The sequence below is a fragment of the Carcharhinus amblyrhynchos genome, chromosome 21, assembly GCF_965287045.1.
Source record: "Carcharhinus amblyrhynchos chromosome 21, sCarAmb.v2.hapA, whole genome shotgun sequence".
In the NCBI taxonomy this organism is placed as follows: Eukaryota; Metazoa; Chordata; class Chondrichthyes; order Carcharhiniformes; family Carcharhinidae; genus Carcharhinus; species Carcharhinus amblyrhynchos.
In genome coordinates, this window is record NC_137344.1 from 498,229 (window position 1) to 522,621 (window position 24,393).

Sequence of the window (24,393 nt, forward strand, 5' to 3'; positions counted from 1 at the left end):
GAAAATAGGAACTACATCCGCAATCCTCCAATCTTCCAGAACCTCTCCCGTCTCCATTGACGACGCAAAGATCATCGCCAGGGGCTCTGCAATCACTTCCCTCGCCTCCCACAGTATCCTGGGGTACATCCCATCTGGTCCCGGCGACTTATCTATCTTGATAGAATTCAAAAGTTCTAACACATCCTCCTCCTTAATATCCACATACTCAATCTTTTCCATCTGCTGCAAAACCGTAGCAAAATCTCCCAGATCAGTTTCCACTGTGAATACTGAGGCAAAGTACTCATTAAGCACCTCTGCCATTTCCTCTAGTTCCACACAGACCTTTCCCCCTTCACCTTTTATAGGTCCTATCCCTTGTCTTCTCATCCTTTTACTTTTCACATATTTATAGAAGGCCTTGGGATTCTCCTGAATCTTACCCGCCAAGGCCTTCTCATGACCCCTTCTGGCTCTCCTAATTTCCCTTTTAAGCTCCCTTCTACAATCCTTATACTCCTCAAGATCCTTAACATCTCCTAGTTCCCTGAATCTTTTGTACACCTTTCTTTTCCTCCTTACTAGGTTCACCACAGCTTTTGTGCACCATGGTTCCCGTGACCTACCAAAACCCCCTTGTCTCATCGGAACGTAGTCATGCAGAGCTCCAGACAAACATTCCTTGAACATCTGCCACCTTCCTTCGGCACTTTTCCCTAAGAACGCCTCCTTCCAGTTTATTTGTCCAAGTAACTTCCTGACTTCTTCGTATTTCCCCCTACTCCAGACAAACACCTTCCTAGCCTGCCTGATCCTATCTCGTTCCAATGCAATTGTGAAGGAGATAGAATTATGATCACCATTCCCAAGATGCTCTCCTACCGAGAGATCCGTCACCTGTCCTGGTTCATTTGCCAGTACCAGGTCAAGTACAGCCTCTCCCCTCGTAGGCTTATCCACGTACTGTCAGGAAACCTTCCTGAACACACCTAACAAACTCCTCCCCATCCAAACCCCTTACCCTAGGGATATTCCAGTCGATGTTTGGGAAATTGAAGTTTTCCCATCACGACAACTCTGTTATTAATACATTTCTCTAGAATCTGTTTCCCTATCTGCACTTCAACTTCCCTGTCACTATTGGGCAGCCTATAGAATACACCCAGCAAAGTTTTCGACCCTTTGCTGTTCCTAACTTCCACCCACAGAGACTCAGTCCCTCCACGGCATCCTCCTTCTCTGCAGCCATGACACTGTCCCTGACCAACAGTGCCACTCCACCACCTCTTCTGCTACCCTCCCTGTCCTTCCTGAAGCATCTGAATCCTGGCACTTGAAGTACCCAGTCCTGTCCCTGAGACATCCAAGTCTCCGTAATGGCCACCACATCATATTCCCAAGCTGCAATCCACGCCCTAAGCTCATCTACCTTATTCACTACACTCCTGGCATTAAAATATATACACTTCAGCCCCTCAGTCTGGGCATTACCCTTCTCCACCCCCTGTCTAACCTCCCTCTCATACTGCCTGCAGTCCTCTCCTACCTGGGAGCTAACCTCCTCCGTCCCAGTTTCCCCATCACAATTCCCTCCCCCCATCCTTTCTAGTTTAATGTCCCCCCTGGTAGCCTTAGCCAGTCTTCCCACCAAGATATAAGTCCCCCTGGGATTTAAGTGCCACCCGTCTTTCCTGTACAGGTCACACCTGCCCCTAAAGAGGTCCCAATGATCCAGGAACCGAAATCCCTGCCCTCTGCACCAGTCCCTCAGCCACGCATTCAGCCTCCACCTCATTCCATTCCTGCCCTCATTCTCCCGTGGCACAGGCAGCAATCCTGAGATTACTACCTTCGCTTTTCCCTTCCTCAGCTGCCTACCCAGTTCCCTATAGTCCCTTTTCACGACTGCCTCCCTCTTCTTGCCTACGTCAGTAGTACCTATATGCACTACAACCTCTGGGTCCTCACCCTCCCCCTTCAGGATGTCTGGGACATGCCCAGAGACATCCCGGGTCCCAGCTCCAGTGAGACTTACTGGCTCAGCTCCAGAGATCTGGCCACCGCTTCCTTCCTCAGATGAGCTGTGTCCCCCCCACCCCCCCAATAACTTACCTTGCCTCGCCCTTATCTCTTTGGCCCTGTGAGCCAAAGCCCTTACAGCACACTCAAGTCCATAACAGGCCTCCCTTTATCACCCCTTTATTATTTTTAATTTTTCACACCATTTAATGTGCACAGCAAGCCTCTGGATGCTTTCTTTTGCCTTATCAATTGCCCTCTGACCCTTGCATCTAATATTATCCATCTGTCACCTGGACCTTCCCTGCTTCAATTTGCTCTCTCTGCATCTCAGGCACTCGACTTTTATTTTTTCCTTCCTCTTGGGAATATCTCAACTGTAGTTGAAGTAGCTTTTCAACAGAGCAACGGGCTGTCTTTATTGTTGCCACCAATCTCTCTGGATTGACTGTGTCCTTTTCCATTGCCAACCTAATCCTTAGGTTACATTGAACATAGAAAACTACAGCACAAACAGGCCCTTCGGCCCACAAGTTGTGCTGATCATATCCCTACCTACTAGGCCTATCTATAGCCCTCCATCCCATTAAACCCTATGTACTCATCCAGAGTTCACTTAAAAGATCCCAACGAGTTTGCCTCCACCACCCACCAGCAGCCGATTCCACTCGCTCACCACCCTCCGAGTGAAAAACTTACCCCAACATCTCCTCTGTACCTACTCCCCAGCACCTTAAACCCGTGTCCTCTCGTAGCGACCATTTTAGCCTTAGGAAATAGCCTCTGAGAATCCACCCAATCTGTACCTCTCAACATCTTATGAACCTCTATCAGGTCACTTCTCATCCTTCATCTCACCAGGTGACAAGACCGAGCTTCCTCATAAGGCATACCACCCAATCCAGGCAACATCCTTGTAACTCTCCTCTGCACCCTTTCAATAGCTTCCACCACTTTCTTGTAGTGAGGCGACCAGAACAGCGCATAGTACTCCGAGTGGGGTCTGACTAGGGTCTTATAAAACTGAAGCATTATCTCCCAACTCCTAAACTCAATCCCTCGATTAATGAAGGCTAGTACACCATACATCCTCCACCTGTGAGGCTGATTTTAAAAGTCCGATGAACCCAGACCCCAAGGTCGTTCTGTTCCTCTACACTGCTGAGTCTTATCCTTGATATTATATTCCTTCATCCCATTGGGACCTGCCAAAATGGACCACCACACATTTATCTGCGTTGAAGTCCATCTGCCACTTCTCTGCCCAGTCTTGCATCCTATCTATGTCACGCTGCAACTTCTGACATCCCTCCAGACTATCCACAACACCACCAACCTTCGTGTCATCAGCAAACTTACCAACCCATCCCTCCACTTCCTCATCCAGGTCATTTATGAAAATTACAAACAGCAAAGGTCCCAGAACAGATCCCTGGGGCACTCCACTGGTGACTGACCTCCATGCAGAAAAAGACCCATCCACAACCACACTCTGCCTTCTGCAGGCAAGCTAGTTCTAGATCCACAAGGCAACAGCCCCTTGGACCCCATGCCCTCTCTCTTTCTCAAGAAGTCTTGCATGGGGGACCTTATCAAACATCTTGCTGAAGTTTCTTTATTGACACCTGAGAGATTTATTCCAAACATGTCTGTCAATCCCTGATTTCTTTTTGGACTGAAAACATACTGTTTCTGAAACACGCTATAGGAACTCCATTCCCCTCTCCCCTTTAGTCTGCCGCTATGCCATTATTCTCCACTCGTAATTATAATTACCCTATCCCTAATTTCCTTGCATATTTGTTCTTCTATGTCTTTCACATTGGTTGGTGGCCTATAAACTATTAGCTCTAACCAAATTCTGTCCCCACTGGGACACCAACTCATTCTAACACTGCAATATTCTCCTTATCAATGCTGCCACCTTTCCTCCTTTTTCTTACCAAATGCTTTGTGGAACTTTAATACCCATTCCTGCCTTAAATCAGGTCTCCATTATTTCCACAGCAACATATTTCCGTGTGGCTACCTGATTAACTACCCTCAATGCATTAACATTAACGTGCAATAATTTGAAGGAAACCTTGGGTGGCAATGACCATAATATGATAGAATTCACCCTGCAATTTGAGAGGAAGGATCAGATGTAATGGTGTTGTTATTGAGTAAAGGCAACTACAGAGGCATGAGGGAGGAGCTGGCCAGAGTTGATTGGGAGGGCAGCCTAGCAGGAACGACAGTGGAGCAGCAGTGGCAGGAGTTTCTGGGAGTAATTTGGGAGACAGCAAAATTTTATCCCAAGGAAGAAGAAGCATTCTAAGGGGAGGGTGAGGCAACCATAGCTGATGAGGGAAGGCAAGAATAGCATAAAAACAAATGAAAAAGCATTAGGTGGTGAAATTAGTGGGAAGCCAGGGAACGACAGAGGACAAAAAAGAAATAAGGGGAGAAGAAGTCGAACTATGAAGGTAAGTTAGCCAGGAATATGTACAAAAATTGCAAATGCTTTTAGATATATAGGGGGTAAGAGGCAAGAGTGAACATTGGACTGCTGAGAAATGAGGCTGGAGAAGTAGTAATGGGGAACAAGGAGATGGCGGAACTGAGTAGGTACTTCGTCAGTCTTCACAGTGAAAGAAACCAGTAACGTACAAAAAATTCAACGGAGCCAGGGGCAGAGGTGGTCATTACTAAGGAAAAGGTGCTGGGGAAGCTTAAAGGGGTGACGTGGTGGCACAGTGATTAGCGCTCCTACCTCACAGTGCCAGGGACCCGAGTTTGATTCCTGGCTTGGGTCATTGTGTGGAGTTTGTGCATTCTTGTCAGGCCTCATCTGGAGTAGTGTGCAGTTCTGGTCGCCTCACTATAGGAAGGACGTAGAAGCTATTGAAAGGGTACAGAGGAGATTTACAAGGATGTTGCCTGGACTGGAAGGCATGCCTTATGAAGTTAGGTTGAGGGAGCTGGGACTCTTTTCCCTGGAGAGACGAAGGTTGAGAGGCGACCTGATAGAAGTTTATAAAATGTTGAGAGGAATAGATAGGGTGGATTCTCAGAGGCTATTTCCCCGGGTTGAAATGGTCGCTACGAGAGGACACAGATTGAAGGTGTGGGGAGGCAAGTACAGAAGTGATGTTAGGGGTAAGTTTTTCACTCAGAGGGTGGTGAGTGAATGGAATAGGCTGCTGTCAGTGGTGGTGGAGACGAACTCGCTGGGGTCTTTTAAAAGACTTCTGGATGAGTATATGGGATTGGGGGTTATGGATAGGTCTATAGATCGGTAGGTGTTGATGTGATCGGCGCAACTCGTGGGCCCAAGGGCCTGTTTGTGCTGTAGTGTTCTATGTTCTATTCTCCCAGTGTCAGCGTGGGTTTCCTCCGGGTGCTCCGGTTTCTTCCAACATTCTGAAAGATGTGCTGGTTAGGTGCATTGACTTGAACAGGTGCCGGACCATGACGACTAGGGGAATTTCACAGCAACTTCATTGCAGTGTTAATGTAAGCCTTACTTGTGACTAATAAATAAACTTTACTTTTAACTTTGCCAGGTTAAGGTCTGAAGATGATATATCACCTGGACTACACCCCAGAGTTCTGAAGAAGCTAGCAGAAGATATTGTGGAGGAATTGGTGATCTTTCAGGAATCACTGGAGTTAGGGAGGTCCCAGAGGATTGGAAAATTGCTAATGTAACACTGTGTTTAAGGAAGGAGGAAGGCAAGAATTAGGAAACTAGGCCGGTTAGTTGTTGGTGAGGCCACGTTTGGAGTATGTTTTTGTTTTGGTCATGGTGTTAGATTTTAGAGTTCATTATTAAGGATTCGACGGTGCAGAGGGACCTCGGGGTCCTTGTGCATGAGTCGCAAAAACCCAGCTTGCAGGTGCAGCAGGTGGTCAGGAAGGCGAATGGGATGCTGGCCTTCATAGCGAGGGGGATTGAATATAAAAGTAGGGAGGTCTTGCTGCAGCTGTATAGGGCATTGGTGAGGCCGCAGCTGGAGTACTGTGTGCAGTTTTGGGCGCCGCACCTGCGCAAGGATATTTTGGCCCTGGAGGGAGTGCAGAGGAGGTTTACTAGGCTGATACCGGAGTTGAGGGGATTGAGCTATGAGGAGAGGCTGAATAAACTAGGCTTGTACTCGTTAGAGTTTAGAAGAATGAGGGGAGATCTCATTGAGACGTATAAGATGATGAATGGGATGGATAGGATAGAGGTGGAGAGACTCTTTCCGCTCAAAAAAGACAGTGGGACTAGGGGGCACAGCCTCAAGATAAAGGGGAGGCGGTTTAGAACGGAGTTGAGGAGGAACTTCTTCACTCAAAGGGTGGTGAATCTCTGGAATTCTCTGCCCGTTGAAGTGGTGGAGGCTGCCTCGCTAAATATTTTTAAGAAGCGGGTTGATGGGTTCTTGATAAGAGAGGGGATTAAGGGTTATGGGGAGAGGGCGGGAAAGTGGAACTGAGCCACAACAGATCGGCCATGATCTTATTGAATGGCGGGGCAGGCTCGAAGGGCTAGATGGCCTACTCCTGCTCCTATTTCTTATGTTCTTATGTTCTTATGTAAGTGTGTGGTAAAATAGGGTGAAGTCAGCATGGTTTCATCAAGGGCAGGTCATGCCTAACACATCTATTAGAATTCTTTGAGGAGGTAAAGAACAAGTGAGACAAAGCCAGTGGATGTTATCTACTTGGATTCCAGAAAGTGCAGCGCAGGAGCTGAGTCAGATAAGCGCCTTTGATGTTAGAGGCAAGATGCTAGCATGGATGGAAGATTGGCTGATGAAGAGAGTGGGGAATAAAAGGGTCTTTTTCAGGATGGCATCTGGTGACTTGTGGAGTTTTGCAGGGGTCAGTATTAAAATCACAACTTTTCAATTCCTGCATAAATGATCTATATGAAGGAACTGAAGGTGCTGTGGCTAAGTTTGCAGATGATTCAAAAAGGTGGAGGGACAGGTTTTATTGAGGCTGCAAAAGAACTTGGACAGATTTGGCGAGTGGGGATGGAATACAGTGTGGGAAAGTGTGAGGTTATGCACTTTGAGGAGAGAATTCAGAAATTGGAAGTGCAAAAAGACTTGGGAGTCTTAGTTCAGGATTCTCAAGGTTAACTTGCAGGTTGTTTTAGTAGTTAGGAAGGCAAATGCAATGTTAGCACCCATTTTGAGAGGACTAGAATACAAAAGCAGAGATGTGCAGCTGAGGCTTTATAAGACTCTGGTGCAACCACATTTAGAATAATTTGAGCAATTTTGTGCTGGCCTTGGAGAGGGTCCAGAGGTGGTTCAGGAGAATGATCCCTGGAATGAAGAGCTTGACATATACAGAGTCTGTACTTGATGGAGTTTAGAAGGATGAGGGGTGGGGGGAGAATCTCATTGAGACTTAGAGTACTGAAAGGCCTGGATAGATAAGGATCTGGGGAAGATGTTTCCATTAATAGGAGAGACAGGGATTTGAGGACACAACCTCAGTAAAGGGATAACGCTTTCAAACCACGATGGAGAAATTTCTTCAGCCAGAGGGTGGTGAATCTGTGGAATTCATTGCCGTCAAAGGCTGTGGAGGCCAGGTAACTGTGTATTTAAGACAGAGATAGGTTCTTGATTGGTAAGGGGATCAAGGGTTACAGGGAAAAAGTGGACGAATGTATTTGAGAAACTTATCAGCCATGATTAAATGGCGGAGCAGAATCGATGGGCCGAATGGCTTAATCTTGATTTTACCTTTTATCCTAATTTTGCCACCTTGCCTTCCTTCTTACTCTGAACCCATTTCCAACTTTTTATTTCTTTTAGTGTCATCTATCTTTCTCAATTCTCTATACCTAGGTGTTCCTGTCAAGTATTCCTTATATGAATAGTAACAGCGATGGTAAGGCCTGATTGGCTTGCTGCTCTTTGTCTATCAATGTTAAGCAGCTTCAGAAAACATAGAATGAAATTTAAATAGTGGAACTTTCCACTGGAATGTCAATAAATGATGCTGATGGAGTGGGACAGCCTGCACATGCTGACAAAAGCTGAGTGTGCAGCACAATTCATTGTTGATGAATGTTTGGTTAACTGCATGTGGTCAGAATGTGTTTGTCAATAGATAAGTAAAATCTCGAATTGTTCTGTTAATGGCTACTCAATTGTTTTGGAAAGTACCATGTTCCAAAGGCATGCAGAAAGTATCTGCCAATGAGGTAGATTGATGGGTGGGATCAATTGCTATGTATACTTGGCGGCAACAACCATAATCTAGTGTCCTTAATGTAATAAAATGACCCAGGGTACCTCATGGGTGTTACAAAACAGCATGAAGTCAAGCCATGAAATATTGGAGCAGTTGACTAGAAGCTTTAAAGATCTTCATAAAGGAGGAATTAAGGGTGGAGAGATTTAGGGAACAAATTCCACAGCATAAGGCCCATACAACTAAAGGCACAGCCATCAGTCGTGTAGCAATTAAAGTTGGATTTCCTTGAGGTTTTTAAAAAAAATGGGATGTAGGTGTTCTTGGTTGGACAGGGGGCATTGCTGTGGATCTGGAGTCACATATAGGCCAGACTAGGTGAGGATAGCAGGTTCTCTTCCCTTAAGGACATCAGTGAACTGGATGGGTTTTTCCAAGAATCGACTGATTTTTATGCTCAATCGACTTTGAATTCAAGGTTTTTATTCAATTTAGATGTCACCATCTGCCATGGTGGGATTTGCACTTGGGTCTGCAGAACATTGGCCTGGGTCTCTGGATTACTGGTCTAATGACAATACCACAATGCCACTGCCTTCCCATGAGAATTAGATGAGTGCAAGGACTCTGATTTGACAGGAAGAGATGGGACCATAGATGGATTTGAAAATAAGAATTTTAAAATCAAGGTATTGCTTGACTGGGAGTCAATGTAGGTCAGCAGGCAGAAATAATCAGAGTCCCTAAGTGCAGAAGGAAGCCATTCGGTCCATTGAGTGTCTACCGACTCTCAGACAGAGCATCCCATCCAGGCCCACTCGCTGTCCTATACCTGTCACCTCCTTAATTTAGCTTGTTAATCTCCCTAACCTACAGATCTTTAGACACTAAGGGGCAATTTAGGATGGCCTTTCCACCTCACCTGCATATCTTTGGGTGCTCGGGCAATTTAGCATAACTAATCCACCCGAATAGAACTTGGTGCAAGTTAGATGCAGACAGAAGAGTTTGTGAAAGAAACCGAAGAACAAAGAACAGTACAGCACAGGAAACAGGCTCTTTGGCCCTCCAAGCCTGTGCTGCTCATTGGTCCAACAAGACCATTCGTTTGTATCCCTCCATTCCCAGTCTGCTCATGTGACTATCCAGGTAAGTCATAAACGATCTCAGTGTGTCCGCCTCCACTACCCTATTTGGCAGCGCATTCCAGGCCCCCATCGCCCTCTGTAAAAATAAAAACCCTCTGAGTTAAACCTCGCCCCTCTCAGCTTGAGCCCGTGACCCCTAGTGATTAAGAACATAAGAACATAAGAAATAGGAGCAGGAGTAGGCCATCTAGCCCTTCGAGCCTGCCCCGCCATTCAATAAGATCATGGCTGATCTGTCGTGGCTCAGTTCCACTTTCCCGCCCTCTCCCCATAACCCTTAATCCCTTCTCTTATCAAAAACCCATCAACCCGCTTCTTAAAAATATTTAGCGAGGCAGCCTCCACCACTTCAACGGGCAGAGAATTCCAGAGATTCACCACCCTTTGAGTGAAGAAGTTCCTCCTCAACTCCGTTCTAAACCGCCTCTCCTTTATCTTGAGGCTGTGCCCCCTAGTCGTACTGTCTTTTTTGAGCGGGAAGAGTCTCTCCACCTCTATCCTATCCATCCCATTCATCATCTTATACGTCTCAATGAGATCTCCCCTCATTCTTCTAAACTCTAACGAGTACAAGCCTAGTTTATTCAGCCTCTCCTCATAGCTCAATCCCCTCAACTCCGGTATCAGCCTAGTAAACCTCCTCTGCACTCCCTCCAGGGCCAAAATATCCTTGCGCAGGTGCGGCGCCCAAAACTGCACACAGTACTCCAGCTGCGGCCTCACCAATGCCCTATACAGCTGCAGCAAGACCTCCCTACTTTTATATTCAATCCCCCTCGCTATGAAGGCCAGCATCCCATTTGCCTTCCTGACCACCTGCTGCACCTGCAAGCTGGGTTTTTGCGATTCATGCACAAGGACCCCGAGGTCCCTCTGCACCGTCGCCTGCTGCAGTTTTTCGCCACGTAAGTAATAGTCCTTCCTACCATTCTTCCTACCAAAGTGGACCACCTCACACTTGCCAACATTAAATTCCATTTGCCATTTCCTGGCCCATTCGCCCAGCCTATCTAGATCCTTCTGCAGACTCTCCACACCCTCCGCACAATTTGCCGTTCCCCCAATCTTGGTGTCATCAGCAAATTTCGACACCCTGCACTCGGTTCCCTCCTCCAGATCATCTATATAAATGGTAAATAGCTGAGGCCCCAGCACCGACCCCTGGGGCACTCCACTAGTCACCATCCGCCAATCCGAATAGCACCCATTGACCCCCACTCTCTGCCTCCTATTTGACAACCAATCCTCTATCCACGCTAACACCCTACCCCCAACTCCATGTCCCCTGACCTTCTGCAATAACCTCTTGTGAGGTACCTTGTCAAACGCCTTCTGAAAATCCAGAAAGACCACATCCACCGGCTCTCCTCTATCCACTGCCCTAGACACATCCTCATAGAACTCCAGTAAATTTGTCAGACACGATTGTCACCTTTGAGCTGAGAAAAAGCTTCCCACTGTTTACCCTATCTATACCCTTCATAATTTTGTGCACCTCTATTAGGTCTCCCTTCATTCTCCATCTTTCCAGGGAGAACAAACCCAGTCTACCCAATCTCTCCTCATAGCTAAGACCCTTCATACCAGGCAACATCCTGGTAAACCTCCTCTGCACTCTCTCCAAAGCCTCTGCGTCCTTCTGGTAGTGTGGTGACCAGAACTGGACGCAGTACTCCAAATGTGGCCTAACCAACGTTCTATACAGCTGCAATGTCAGATGCCAATTTTTATACTCTATACCCTGCCCTATAAAGGCAAGCATGCCATATGCCTTCTTCACCACCTTCTCCACCTGTGCTGCCACCTTCAAGGATTTATGGACTTGCACACCTAGGTCCCTCTGTTTCTATACTCTTGATGGTTCTGCCATTTATTGTATAACTCCGCCCTACATTCGTTCTTCCAAAATTCATCACTTCGCATTTATCTGGATTAAATTCCATCTGCCATTTTTCCGCCCAATTTTCCAGCCTATCTATATCCTGCTGCATTGTCAGACAATGTTCATTGCTACTAGAAGCAGGAGTAGGCCATTTGGCTCTGAATCTGCTCTGCCATTGATTTTGATCATGGCTATTCACTGAATTCAATATCCTGACCCCCCCCCCCCCCCCTTTCTTTCCTCCCATATCCCTTGATCTCTTTAGCCCCTTAGCTGTGTCTAATTTCTTCTTGAAATCAAGCAATGTTTTGGCCTCACTACATTCTGGCCCAAATAGAGAGAGGGCAAATCTTGATCTCCCCTTAGGAAATAAGGAAGGGCAGGTGACCAAAGTGTGCATGAAGGATCACTTTGGGACCAGTGACCATAATTCAATTAGTTTTAAGATAGCTATGGAGAATGATAGGTCTGGCCTGAAAGTTAAAATTCTAAATTGGGGCAAGGCCAATTTTGATGGTATCAAGCAGGAACTTTCAAAAGTTAATTGGGGGAGTCTGTGGGAAGGCAAAGGGGTATCTGGTAAGTGGCAGGCTTTCAGAAGTGTGTTGACAGGGTTCGAGGTAAACACATTCCTCTCCCTTGCAGAGTATAGGGGATGTAGGAGTGGAGTTGAGAGAAATCAGGAGGGCAAAAAGGGGACACGAGATTGTTTTGGTAGATAAGGCAAAGGAGAATCCAAAGAGCTTCTACAAATACACAAAAGGCAAAAGAGTAACAAGGGAGAGAGTCGGGCCTCTTAAGGATCAACAAAGTCATCTATATGTGCAGATCCACAAGAGGGGTAAGATCCTAAATGAATATTTCTCATCAGTATTTAGTGTTGAGAAAAGCATGGATGTTAGAGAACTTGGGGAAATAAATAGTGATGTCTTGAGGAGTGTACATATTACAGAGGAGGTGGTGCTGGAAGTCTTAAAGTGCATCAAGGTAGATAAATCTCCGGGACCTGACAAAGTGTATTTCAGGACATTGTGGGTGGCTAGGGAGGAAATTGTGGATTCTCAAGTCGAGATACTTGAATCATCGATGGTCACGGGTGAGGTGCCTGATGATTGGAGAGTGGTAAATGTGCCTTTGTTTAAGAAGGACTGCAGGGAAAAGCCTGGAAACTGCAGGCCAGTGAGCTTCACAGAGCAGGACTTATTCAGTTAATAGGGCGTTGGAGAGTTACAGAATAGAGAGATCTGGGGCTACATATCCATAGTTCCTTGAAAGTGGAGTCACAGGTGGACAGAGTGGTGAAGAGGGCATTCGGCACGCTCGATTTTATCGGTCAGAACATTAAATACAAGAGTTGAAATACCTTGTACAACTTCAACAAGACATTGGTAAGGCCACACTTGGAATACTGTGTGCAGTTCTGGTCACCCTATTATAGAAAGGATATTATTAAACTGGAAAGAGTGCAGAAAAGATTTACTAGAATGCTACCGGGACTTGATGGATTGAGTTATAAGGAGAGGCTGAATAGACTGGGACTTTTTTCTCCGCTTGGGAGGCTGCGGGGTGACCTTATCGAGTCTATAAAATAATGAGGCACAGGTCAGCTAGATAGTCAATATCTTTTCCCAAACATAGGGAAGCCTAAAACTAGAGGGCATAGGTTTAAGGGGAGAGATACAAAAGTGTCCAGAGGGGCAATTTTTTCAGAGGATGGTGAGTGTCTGTAGTGGAGGTGGGTACAATTTTTTGTCTGTTAAAATGCATTTAGGTAGTTACATGGGTACACTGGGTATAAGGGGTTAATGGGCCTAATGCAGGCAATTGGTATTAGCTTACGGGCTTTGAGAAAAGGGTGGCATGGACAAGTTGGGCCTCTGTTGTAAACCTCTTGTCTCTATGATGGCCAACATACTACTTGCTGCCTTTTACTACCTGCTGTAGCTGCGTGCTTACTTTCAGCGACTGATGCACAAAGGTGGATACTTGCTGAGTATCCACCTTTGATACCAAAGTAGATGACCTCTCAGTTATTCTCATTATACTGCATCTGCCATGCAGATGCCCACACACTCAGCTTGTCCAACTCATGCTGAAGCTTCTCTGCATCCTCCTCACAGCTCACCCTCCCACCCAATTTTGTATTATCTGCAGATTTGGAGATAATACATTCAGTTCCCTCTTCCAAATCATTAATATAGAATGTGAACAGGTGGGGCCCTAGCACAGATCTCTGTGAAACCCTACTAGTTACTGACTGCCAAGCAGAAAAAGACCCATTTATGTTAGCACTTTGCCTCCTTTCTGCTAACCAGCTTTCTTCCATCTCAAGACATTACCTGCAATCCCATGTGTTTTAACTTTACATAGTAGTCTGTCATGTGAGACCTTGTCCAAAGCCTTCTGAAAGTCTAAATAAACCCCGTCCACTGGTTCTCGGTCAACTCTACTAGTTATATCCTCAAAATTCCAATAGATTCGTCAAGCGTGATTTCCCTTTTGTACATCCGTGCTGACTTTGTCTGCACTGCTGCCTTCCACTTGCAGTGTTATGAAATCCTTGCTAATGGACTCTCGCAACTTCCCCAGTACTGATGTTAGGCTCACTGGTCAGTAGTTCCCTGCCTTTTCTCTATCTCACTTTTGAATAACGTGCTTACATTAGCTACCCTCCAATCTGTAGGAACCAGTTCAGAGTCCAAAGAATTTTGGAAAATAACCACCAATGGATCTTCTATTTCCAGGGCGATTTCAAAGACTGAAAGTACAAAACAGGAACAGGCCCTTTGGCTCTCCAAGCTTGTGCCAATCATGATGCTGTAACTAAAGAAATAACCTTCTACCCTTGTTTGGTCCAGACCCTCCCTATTCTTGTACCCATCCAGATGTCTCTTAATTGTTGCTGATGTGCCTGCTTCACAGAGCAGAGTGGGGGAATGCCCTGGCAGCACGTTCCACGCATCCATCATTCCCCCACATATCTCCCTTAAACTTGCCCCCTCTCCTTGAACCTGTGCCCCCTTGTAATTGATACTTCCACCCTTGGAAAAAGCTTCTGACTATCCACCCTGTCAATGCCTCTTCATTTTTTAGACCTTTATCTGGTCTCCCCTCGGTCTCTATCTTTCCAGTGAAAACAATCCTAGTTTAATCAACCTTTCCTTACAGTTGACACCATTGAGACCAGGCAACGTCTTGGTGAACCTAAAACCTTTATCTTCAATTATGGTACCTAGTTTTGTGTGTTAATACTGTACTGTTAACAAATGTATTTTAACCATGTTTCTTTGCAAGATGTTTCTGACGAGCCCTCAAAGTTGTTGTCACGATTTTGTCTGCTGCTGGTGTCTGTGACCAGATCCTCCTGTATGTGAGGTCATCCATTTTGGTAGGAATAACAGCAAAAGGGACTATTTTTTTAAATTGTAAAAAAAATGCAGCATTTTGCAGTGCAGAGGGACCTGGGTGTCCTTGTGCAGGAATCTCGAGGAGCTGGTTTGCAGGCGCAGCAGGTAATTAAGGCAAATGGAATTTTGTCCTTCATTGCTAGAGGGATGGAGTTTATAAGCAGCGAGGTTATGTTGCAACTGTATAAGGTGCTGGTGAGGCCACACCTGGAGTGCTGTGTACAGTTTTGGTCTCCTTACTTGAGAAAGGATATACTGGCACTGGAGGGGGTGGAGAGAAGATTCACTAGGTTGATCCCAGAGTTGAGGGTTGGCTTATGAGGAGAGACTCATTGGAATTTAGAAGAGTGAGAGGGGATCTTATAGAAACATAAGATTACGAAAGGAATAGATAAGGTAGAAGCAGGGAAGTTGTTTCCACTGACAGGTGAAACTAGAACTAGAAGGTATAGCCTCAAAATAAGGGGAAGCAGATTTAGGACTGAGTTAAGGAGGAACTTCTTCACACCAAGGGTTGTGAATCTGGAATTCTCTGCCCAGTGAAGCAATTGAGGCTACCTCTGTTTTTAAGGCAAGGATAGATACATTTTTGAACAATAAAGGAATTAAGGGTTATGGTGAGTGGGCGGGTAAGTGGAGTTGAGTCCATGAAAAGATCAGCCATCAATTTATTGAATGGCAAAGCAGACTCGGCCAAATGGCCAACTCCTACTCCTAGTCCTTATGTTCATAAGGGTTCTACCATTTACAGTATAATTCACACCGAATTTTATCTCAAATGCATTACCCCTCATTTGTCCAGATTAAACCCCATCCACGATTTTTGTGCCCAAGTATCCAATCTATCTATATCCTGTGATATCCTCTGACAATCCCCGGCAGTATTAGCAAACTTGTTAATCAGACCCCTGCCACCCCCTTAGATCATTTATATATACTATAAACAACAGAGTTCCCAGCACTGATCCCTGTGGAACACGCAGGGCAGAATAGGTGTAGGGTGATGCGGCGGCGCGGGCTCGTTGAGCCGAAGGGCCTGTTTCCCGTGCTGGGTTGTTCTTTGTTTAACACCACTAGCTGCAGGTTTCCATTCTGAAAAACACTCTGCCGCCACTACTTTGTCTCCTATAACCAAGCCAGTTCTGTGTCCATCTAGCCAGCCCACCCTGAATTCTATATGATTTTAGTTTTTGTGCCAATCTGCCATGTGGAACGTTGTCAAGTATCTTCAAGTGTTGTGGGTAAAATAATACCTCAAAGACTGTTAGTGAGTCAAAATACAGTGGTTTTTATTCCAAAGCTTTGGGGAGAAACTGGCTCCGATTAAGGCTTACCAGACTTCTCGTAGAACACAAACACAAGTAGGTTTTTATACATTATGAGCTCCAGCAGGAATCACAATTCAAAGTTCCAATTCCTGCCAGACCTCCATTCTTCCTTCCTGGGTCGTGATGCAGCCCCAGAGTTAGTCAGGAATTACAGCCCTGTAGTCAGGACACAGGAGCCCTTCTGCAGCAGTACCAGCATCCCTGTCTTTGAAGTTACTTGTGTGATCGTGGCTGTCCCAGCAGGACTCTTCCTGTTAAATGCCGGTATCGTAAACTGCCATCTGTGTAATGATGTCCAACTAACACAAATAGGTAAGATTTACAAAGTCTACAAAATAACAGCCACATTAAACAATCTGTCTTTATACAAATGCAAGTTAAAGCATGTAACACACGAGTAAGAAACTTATATTAATGCAGGGAACAATATAAGCTTAAGAAGATCGGCCATGAGGATGGGTTGTGTTTGTGACATATTCTAGGTACAAAATCCACTAACCCTTTCCCTTCAAGTACAAAATGCATTCATCCTTTTCCCTACTTCAAGTCCATTTCAAGTATATCCACAGCCCTTCCCTTGTCAATTCTTTGTCACTTCTTCAAAAAACTCAATCAAGTTAGTGAGTGATGACCATCCCTGTAGAAAACCATGCTGCCTGTCACTAACTAGTTAGTTTTCTTCCAGATGTGCATATATCCCGCCCTTCAGTGTCTTCTCCCAAAATTTCCCCACCACTGATGTCAGGCTCACCAGCCAATAATTTCCTGGATTATCCCTACTACTTAAACAAGGGAACAACAATTGCTATTCTCCACTCCTCTTGAGGGTTTGAAAACAGATAAGCCCCCTGGGCCGGACGGGATTTACCCTAGGATCCTCTGGGAGGCAAGAGAGGCGATTGCAGAGCCTCTGGCTCTGATCTTCAGGTCATCGTTGGTCACAGGTATAGTGCCGGAGGATTGGAGGATGGCGAATGTTGTCCCATTGTTTAAGAAGGGGAACAGAGACTTCCCCGGGAATTATAGACCAGTGAGTCTTACTTCTGTTGTGGGCAAGGTTTTAGAAAAAATTATTAGGGATAGGATTTATAGTTATTTGGAGAGTAATGAATTGATTGGAGAGAGTCAGCATGGTTTTGTGGAGGGTAGGTCGTGCCTTACTAACCTTATTGAGTTTTTTGAGAAAGTGACCAAAGAGGTGGATGGGGGTAAGGCAGTTGACGTGGTATACATGGACTTTAGTAAGGCGTTTGATAAGGTTCACCATGGAAGGCTTCTGCAGAAAATGCAGATATATGGGATTGAGGGTGATTTAGGTAATTGGATCAGGAATTGGCTGGCGGGTAGGAGACAGAGGGTGGTGGTTGATGGTAAGTATTCGTCATGGAGTTCAGTTACGAGTGGTGTGCCTCAGGGATCTGTTTTGGGGCCACTGCTGTTTGTAATTTTTATAAATGATCTGGATGAGGGTATAGTTGGGTGGATTAGTAAATTTGCTGATGACACCAAAGTCGGAGGTGTGGTAGATAGTGAGGAAGGGTGTCATAGTTTACAGGGGGACTTGGACAAGTTGCAGAGCTGGGCCGAGAGGTGGCGGATGGAGTTTAATGCGGAAAAGTGTGAGGTAATTCACTTTGGCAGGAATAACAGATGTGTAGAGTATAGGGCTAACGGTAGGACTCTGAATAGTGTGGATGAACAGAGGGATCTAGGTGTATGTGTACATAGATCCCTGAAAGTTGGGAATCAAGTAGATAGGGTTGTTAGGAAGGCATACGGTGTCTTGGCGTTTATTGGTAGGGGGAATGAATTTAGGAGCCGCAGCGTCATGTTGCAACTGTACACAACTCTGGTGCGGCCGCACTTGGAGTATTGTGTGCAGTTCTGGTCCCCACGTTATAGGAAGGATGTGGAGGCTTTGGAGAGGGTGCAGAGGAGGTTTACCAGGATGTTGCCTGGTATGGAGGGGAGGTCCTATGAGGAGAGACTGAGGGATTTGAGGTTGTTTTCGTTAGAAAGAAGGCGGCTAAGAGGGGACCTTATTGAAACATATAAGATGATTAGAGGTTTAGATAGGGTGGACAGTGATAGCCTTTTTCCTCGGATGGAGAAAGCTAGCACGAGGGGGCATAGCTTTAAATTAAGGGGTGGTAGTTATAGGACGGACGTCGGGGGTAGGTTCTTTACCCAGAAGGTGGTGAGGGATTGGAATGCCCTGCCTGCTGCAGTTGTAAATGCGCCTAGTTTGGGGGCGTTTAAGAGATCCGTGGATAGGTTTATGGATGGAAAGGGTTTGGTTTAGGTTAGAGGGTCATTGCTTTTTAACTGGTCGGCGCAACATCGTGGGCCGAAGGGCCTGTTCTGCGCTGTTATGTTCTATGTTCTGGACCCTTGCCTGTGGTCACAGAAAATATGAAGATATCTGTTAAGGCCCTGGCTTAAGTACTGTGAATAAAGATTATCAGGACCTGGAGATTTATCTACCTTCAATCCCTTCTCTTCTAATGCTGATTTCCTTCAGCTCCTCACTAAAACATGTTTCTCAGAACATCTGGTGCGTTATTCAAGTTTTTGAAGACTGAAGGTGGGATGTGGGAAGTTGGCCAAGAATACAATAGAATAGTCAAGCCTAGACATAAAGACATTGAGGGTTTCATTGGAAGATCAACTGAAACAGATGGGGTTTAAGCAATATAATGGAGATGGAAATAGGCAGTATTAGTGCTGTGATGTCCAATCGGAAGCTTAATGGTGTGATGTCCAATTGGACCAGATTTGCCACCAAAGTTGCAAACAGCTTGATTCAACATCTGTTCCTAAGAAGAAACAAAATAATGGAGCAGGGTAGCAACTTGGCTAATGGACATGAAGGACCGTATATAACTGAGAATACACAATGAGGTAAGGCCGCTGATTGCAGCAATGGCAAACAGAGTTTAAGACCCAGTATACAGCATTTGTAACCAAAGGGATGAATTGTTAACAAATAAAAATGTATGACCTGTTGGGTGGAAAAGAGACATGGTTGAAAGGTGACAGAGGTTGCTGGGAACCTGGAGTGCACTGTCTGGGAAGGTGGTGGGGGCTGGAAACCTTGCAACCTTTAAAGAAACATTTGGGCGAGCACTTGAAATATCATAATATTCAGGAAAACAGGATTCGTGTGATTTTAGTGGTGGCTATTGTCGGTGCAATCTCGATAGGCTGAAGGGCTTTTTCTGCACCGCATGACTATGACTGGGACCTAAATATTTGTTAGAGGGTATCTGACGTAAAGAAATTACAGGAAGCTTGGAAAAGGTTGTGGGCAGCATATTACTTAAATATCAGTTCAATACTGAGGTAACCTTAGTCTGGAAGATTAGAATATAGAACCAGTTTGGGTAGTGATAACAAATAGCAATGGTGAGAGGTCACGTATGGGAGTAGTTTATAGGGACCCAACGTTAGTCACGCTGTTGGACAGAACATAACATTTAAGAAAGGTACTGCTTTAATAATGGGTGACTTTAATCTACATGTAGGTTGGAAAAATAAGATGGTAAAAGTAGCCTGGACAATGAGTCCATAGTTTATTCCAGAGAATTTCTTTGAGCTGTACATTCCAGATCTAACTAGGAAGCAGGCTATCCTAAACCTCGGTAATGTGCAGTGAGGCAGGAGCATGGTAAAGGGACCACTCAGTGATGATTAAAACATGTTAGAGTTTCACTTTCAGCTTGACATTTATTTCAAGGGGAATGAAATATAAAAGGGAATCTATATTGTTGCTGTACATGCTGTTGGTAAGATCATACCTGGAATACTGTGTACAGTTTTGGTCTCCTTATTTGGAAAAAATATATTATTTCTTTGGAAGCAACTTAGACAATGTTTGCTTGAGTCATTTGAGATGCAGGGCTTATCTTATGAAAGATTTGAACAGTTCCAATACTCATTGAGATTTAGAAGAATGAAAGGTGGTCTTTTGAAGCACAAGATTCTTAAGGAATTTGATAGGCTAGATACAGGAGAATGTTTCCTTGCTTGTGGGAAACTCGAAGTTGGCAATAGTTCAAGAATAAAAAGTCTCCCTTTTTAGGATGGAGAGATGGTTTTTTTTTTAGGGTTGTTAGAGAGTGGAATTCTCTTTCCCAGAAGGTAATGGAGGCTGGGTCTTAAACTATTTAAATCATCCTTGAATAAATTTAGTTAGATAAAGGAATGGAGGGTTGTGGGGTGCGGAAAGGAAATGCCGCTGAGACCATAACCAGATCAGCTAGGAACAAGCTTGAATAGCTTTACCCCTGCTCCAAAGTCCTGTGTTTCCATAAATTCTTGTGTTCTGCTGGGTCTCAACTTTAACATTTATTTGGTTCTTCAAGTTGGTACTAAGTGGCAAAAGATGTCTTGATTGTGCCATTTGGTGACAAAGTATTAGTGGAGCTGTGGAATATTATGGAATAAGGGGGTATTTTAGAATATTCTCACCCCTTTTCTTCCATGCCTAGGCACTCTGGCCCCTTTGCCCTTGTGCACCTATAAGTGCCACTTGATTGCTGAGAAAGTGCTGTCTAATTGCATTGTTGATGACCCATCCATCACCTTGATTAAGAGTAGACTGATAGGATAGTCATTAGATGTGTTGGATTTGTCTAGGTTTTTGTTTACAGGACATACTTGGGCAATTTTCCACACTGCCAGGTAGACGCCTGTGTTATAATTGTAAACGGCTTGGCTGGTGTTGTAGCTAGTTCTGATGCATTAGTCTTCAATACTGCAAGAATATTGTCAAGGTCTATAGTCTTTCCAATATCTTCTACTTTCAGCCTTGACATCGTGTTGTGAATTATATTGGTTTTGCTGGGGACTCTGAAGAAGGCTGAGATGGATTGCAAGTAGTCCTGTGTTGTAGCTTCACCAGGTTGGCACCTCATTTTTAGGTATGCCTGGTGCTGCTCCTGACATGCCCTCCTGTGCTCTTCATTGAACCAGGCTTGACACCCTGGCTTCGTAATGGCAGAGTGGGGGATATGCCAGGCTGAGGTTATAGATTGTGGTTGAGTGCAATTCTGCCAATGCCCCATAGTGCCTTGTGGCTGCCCAGTGTTGAACACATCCAGCAATTCAAAGTCTATCCATTTAGCATGGTGGGCCTTTTCATCTTGGTTACTAGTGACTTTTACTGTTGGAGCTGCATTCATCTAGTCAAGTGCAATGTTCTGACTGGATCCTTGTAAATGGTGGACGGGCTTTGGGGAGTCGGGGTGAAATACTCACTACAGAATTCCCAGCCTCTCACGTGTTACGACCACAGTATTTATGGGTGTTGTGCAGTTAGATTTGATTTATTATTGTCACATGTATTAGTATACAGTGAAAAGTATTGTTTCTTGCATCTGTTCATAGAGAAGAACATAAGAAATAGGAGCAGGAGTAGGCCAACTAGCCCTTCGAGCCTGCCCCGCCATCCTATAAGATCATGGCTGATCTGTCGTGGCTCAGTTCCACATTCCCACCCTCTCCCCATGACCCTTAATCCCCTCTCTTATCAAAAACCCATCAACCCGCGTCTTAAAAATATTTAGCGAGGCAGCCTCCACCACTTCAACGGGCAGAGAATTCCAGAGATTCACCACCCTTTGAGTGAAGAAGTTCCTCCTCAACTCCGTTCTAAACCCCCCCCCCTTATCTTGAGGCTGTGCCCTCTAGTCCTACTGTCCTTTCTGAGCGGGAAGAGTCTCTCCACCTCTATCCTATCCATCCCATTCATCATCTTATACGTCTCAATGCGATCTCCCCTCATTCTTCTAAACTCTAACGAGTACAAGCCTAATTTATTCAGCCTCTCCTCATAGCTCAACCCCCTCAACTCCGGCATCAGCCTAGTAAACCTCCTCTGCACTCCCTCCAAGGCTAAAATATCCTTGCGTAAGTACAGTGCCCAAAACTGCACACAGTACTCCAGCTGCGGCCTCACCAATGCCCTATACAGCCGCAGCAAGACCTCCCTACTTTTATATTCAATCCCCCTCGCTATGAAGGCCAGCATCCCATTTGCCTTCCTGACCACCTGCTGCACCTGCAAGCTGGGTTTTTGCGACTCATGCACAAGGACCCCGAGGTCCCTCTGCACCGTCGCCTGCTGCAGTTTTTCTCCACGTAAGTAATAATCCGTCCTACCATTATTCCTACCAAAGTGGACCATCTCGCACTTGCCAACATTAAATTCCATTTGCCATTTCCTGGCCCATTCGCCCAGCCTATCTAGATCCTTCTGTAGACTCTCACCACCCTCCGCACAATTTGCCTTTCCACCAATTTTGGTGTCATCAGCAAATTTCGACACCATACACTCGGTTCCCTCCTCCAGATCATCTATATAAATGGTAAATAGCTGAGGCCCCAGCACCGACCCCTGGGGCACTCCACTAGTCACCATCCGCCAATCCGAATAGCACCCATTGACCCCCCACTCTCTGCCTCCTATTTGACAACCAATCCTCTATCCACGTTAACACCCTACCCCCAACTCCATGCCCCCTGACCTTCTGCAATAACCTCTTGTGAGGTACCTTGTCAAACGCCTTCTGAAAATCAAGAAAGACCACATCCACCGGCTCTCCTCTATCCACCGCCCTAGACACATCCTCATAGAACTCCAGTAAATTTGTCAGACACGACTTCCCTTTAAGGAAACCGTGCTGCGTCTGCTCTATCAAGCAGTTCCCCTCAAGATGCCTCGCTATTTCCTCCTTGATGACGGATTCTAACATTTTACCTACAACAGACGTTAAACTAACAGGCCTATAATTCCCCGCCTTTTGCCTGGCACCCTTCTTAAACAACGGTGTAACATTAGCTGCCTGGCACCCTTCTTAAACAACGGCGTAACATTAGTCGAAGGAAAGGAGACTGTGCAGAATAGTGTTGCAGTCATAGCTAGGGTATAGAGAACAATCAACTCAGTGTGAAGTAGATCTATTCAAAAGTCTGATAGCAGGGAAGAAGTTGTTCTTGATTCAGTTGATACGTGACCTTCTGACTTTTGTATTTTTTTTCCTGCATGGGGTTCTTAATTATGCTGACTGTTTTTCCGAGGCGCTGGAAATGTAGACAGTCAGTGGATGAGAGGCTGGTTTATGTGATAGACTGGGCTACGTTTACTACCTTTTGTAATTTCTTATGGTCTTGGGCAGAGCAGGAGCAATACCAAGCTGTGATGCAACCAGAAAGAATGCTTTGTATGGTGCATCTGTAAAAGTTGGTGAGTTGTAGCTGATGTGCCAGACGTCCTTAGTCTTCTGAAAAGTAGAGGTGTTGGTGGGCTTTCTTAACTATAGTGTTGGCATGGGGGGGACTAAGACAGGTTGTTGGTGGTCTGGGCACTTAAAAACTTGAAGCTCTCAAACACTTCTACTTTGCCCCCATTGATGTAGAAGGGGCGTGTTCTCCTCTACGCTTGAAGTTGATGACAATCGCCTTTGTTTTGTTGACATTGAGGGAGAGATTATTGTTATAAGAAATAGGAGCAGGAGTAGGCCATCTAGCCCTTCGATCCTGCCCCGCCATTCAATAAGATCGTGGCTGATCTGAAGTGGCTCAGTTCCACTTTCCCGCTTTCTCCCCATAACCTTTAATCCCCTTGCCTACCAAAAACCTATCTACCCACGTCTTAAATATATTTAGCGAGGAAGCCTCCACCACTTCAACGGGCAGAGAATTCCAGAGATTCACCACCCTTTGAGTGAAGAAGTTCCTCCTCAACTCTGTTCTAAACTGCTCCCCCCCTTATCTTGAGGCTGTGCCCTCTAGTCCTGCTGACCTTTCTGAGCGGGAAGAACCTCTCCACCTCTACCCTATCCATCCCTTTCGTCATCTTGTACATCTCAATGAGATCTCCCCTCATCCTTCTAAACTCTAACGAGTACAAGCCCAGTTTATTCAGCCTCTCCTCATAGCTCAACCCCCAGATTCTCTATCTCTCTCTCTCCTGTGCTCTGTCATTGTTTGAGGTCTGACCCACTGCGGTGGTGTCGTCAGCAAACTTGAAAATCAAATTGGTGGGGAATTTTGCCATACCATTGGTGTATAAGGAGTATAGTAGGGGGCTGAGAACACAGCCTTGTGGGACTCAGGTGTTGAGAATGATCGTGGAAGAGGTGTTGTTGCCTATCCTTACTGATTGTGGTCTGAGAGTTTGGAAGCTCAGGATTCATAAATATTGTGGCTAGTGACTCATAGAAATTAGAAGCAGGAATTGGCCATTTGGCCCTTCGAGCCTGCTTCGCCATTCATTATGATCATGGCTGATCATATTGAATATCTTGATTTTCCCCCTTCCCCCATATCTCTTGATCCCTTTGGCCCCAAGAGCTATATCTAATTTCTTGAAATCAGACAACATTTTGACCTCAACTACATTTGGTAGTGAATTCCACACATTGACCACCCTCTCCTGACTT

At 45.4% G+C, this 24,393-nt stretch overlaps 1 protein-coding gene across 1 annotated transcript in view; it reads left to right on the forward strand.

The window, feature by feature from the left end:
* Positions 1-24,393, forward strand: part of ube2o (ubiquitin-conjugating enzyme E2O) — a 192,987-nt gene that overhangs the window by 22,583 nt on the left and 146,011 nt on the right. The gene's annotated exons all lie outside the window — the stretch shown is intronic.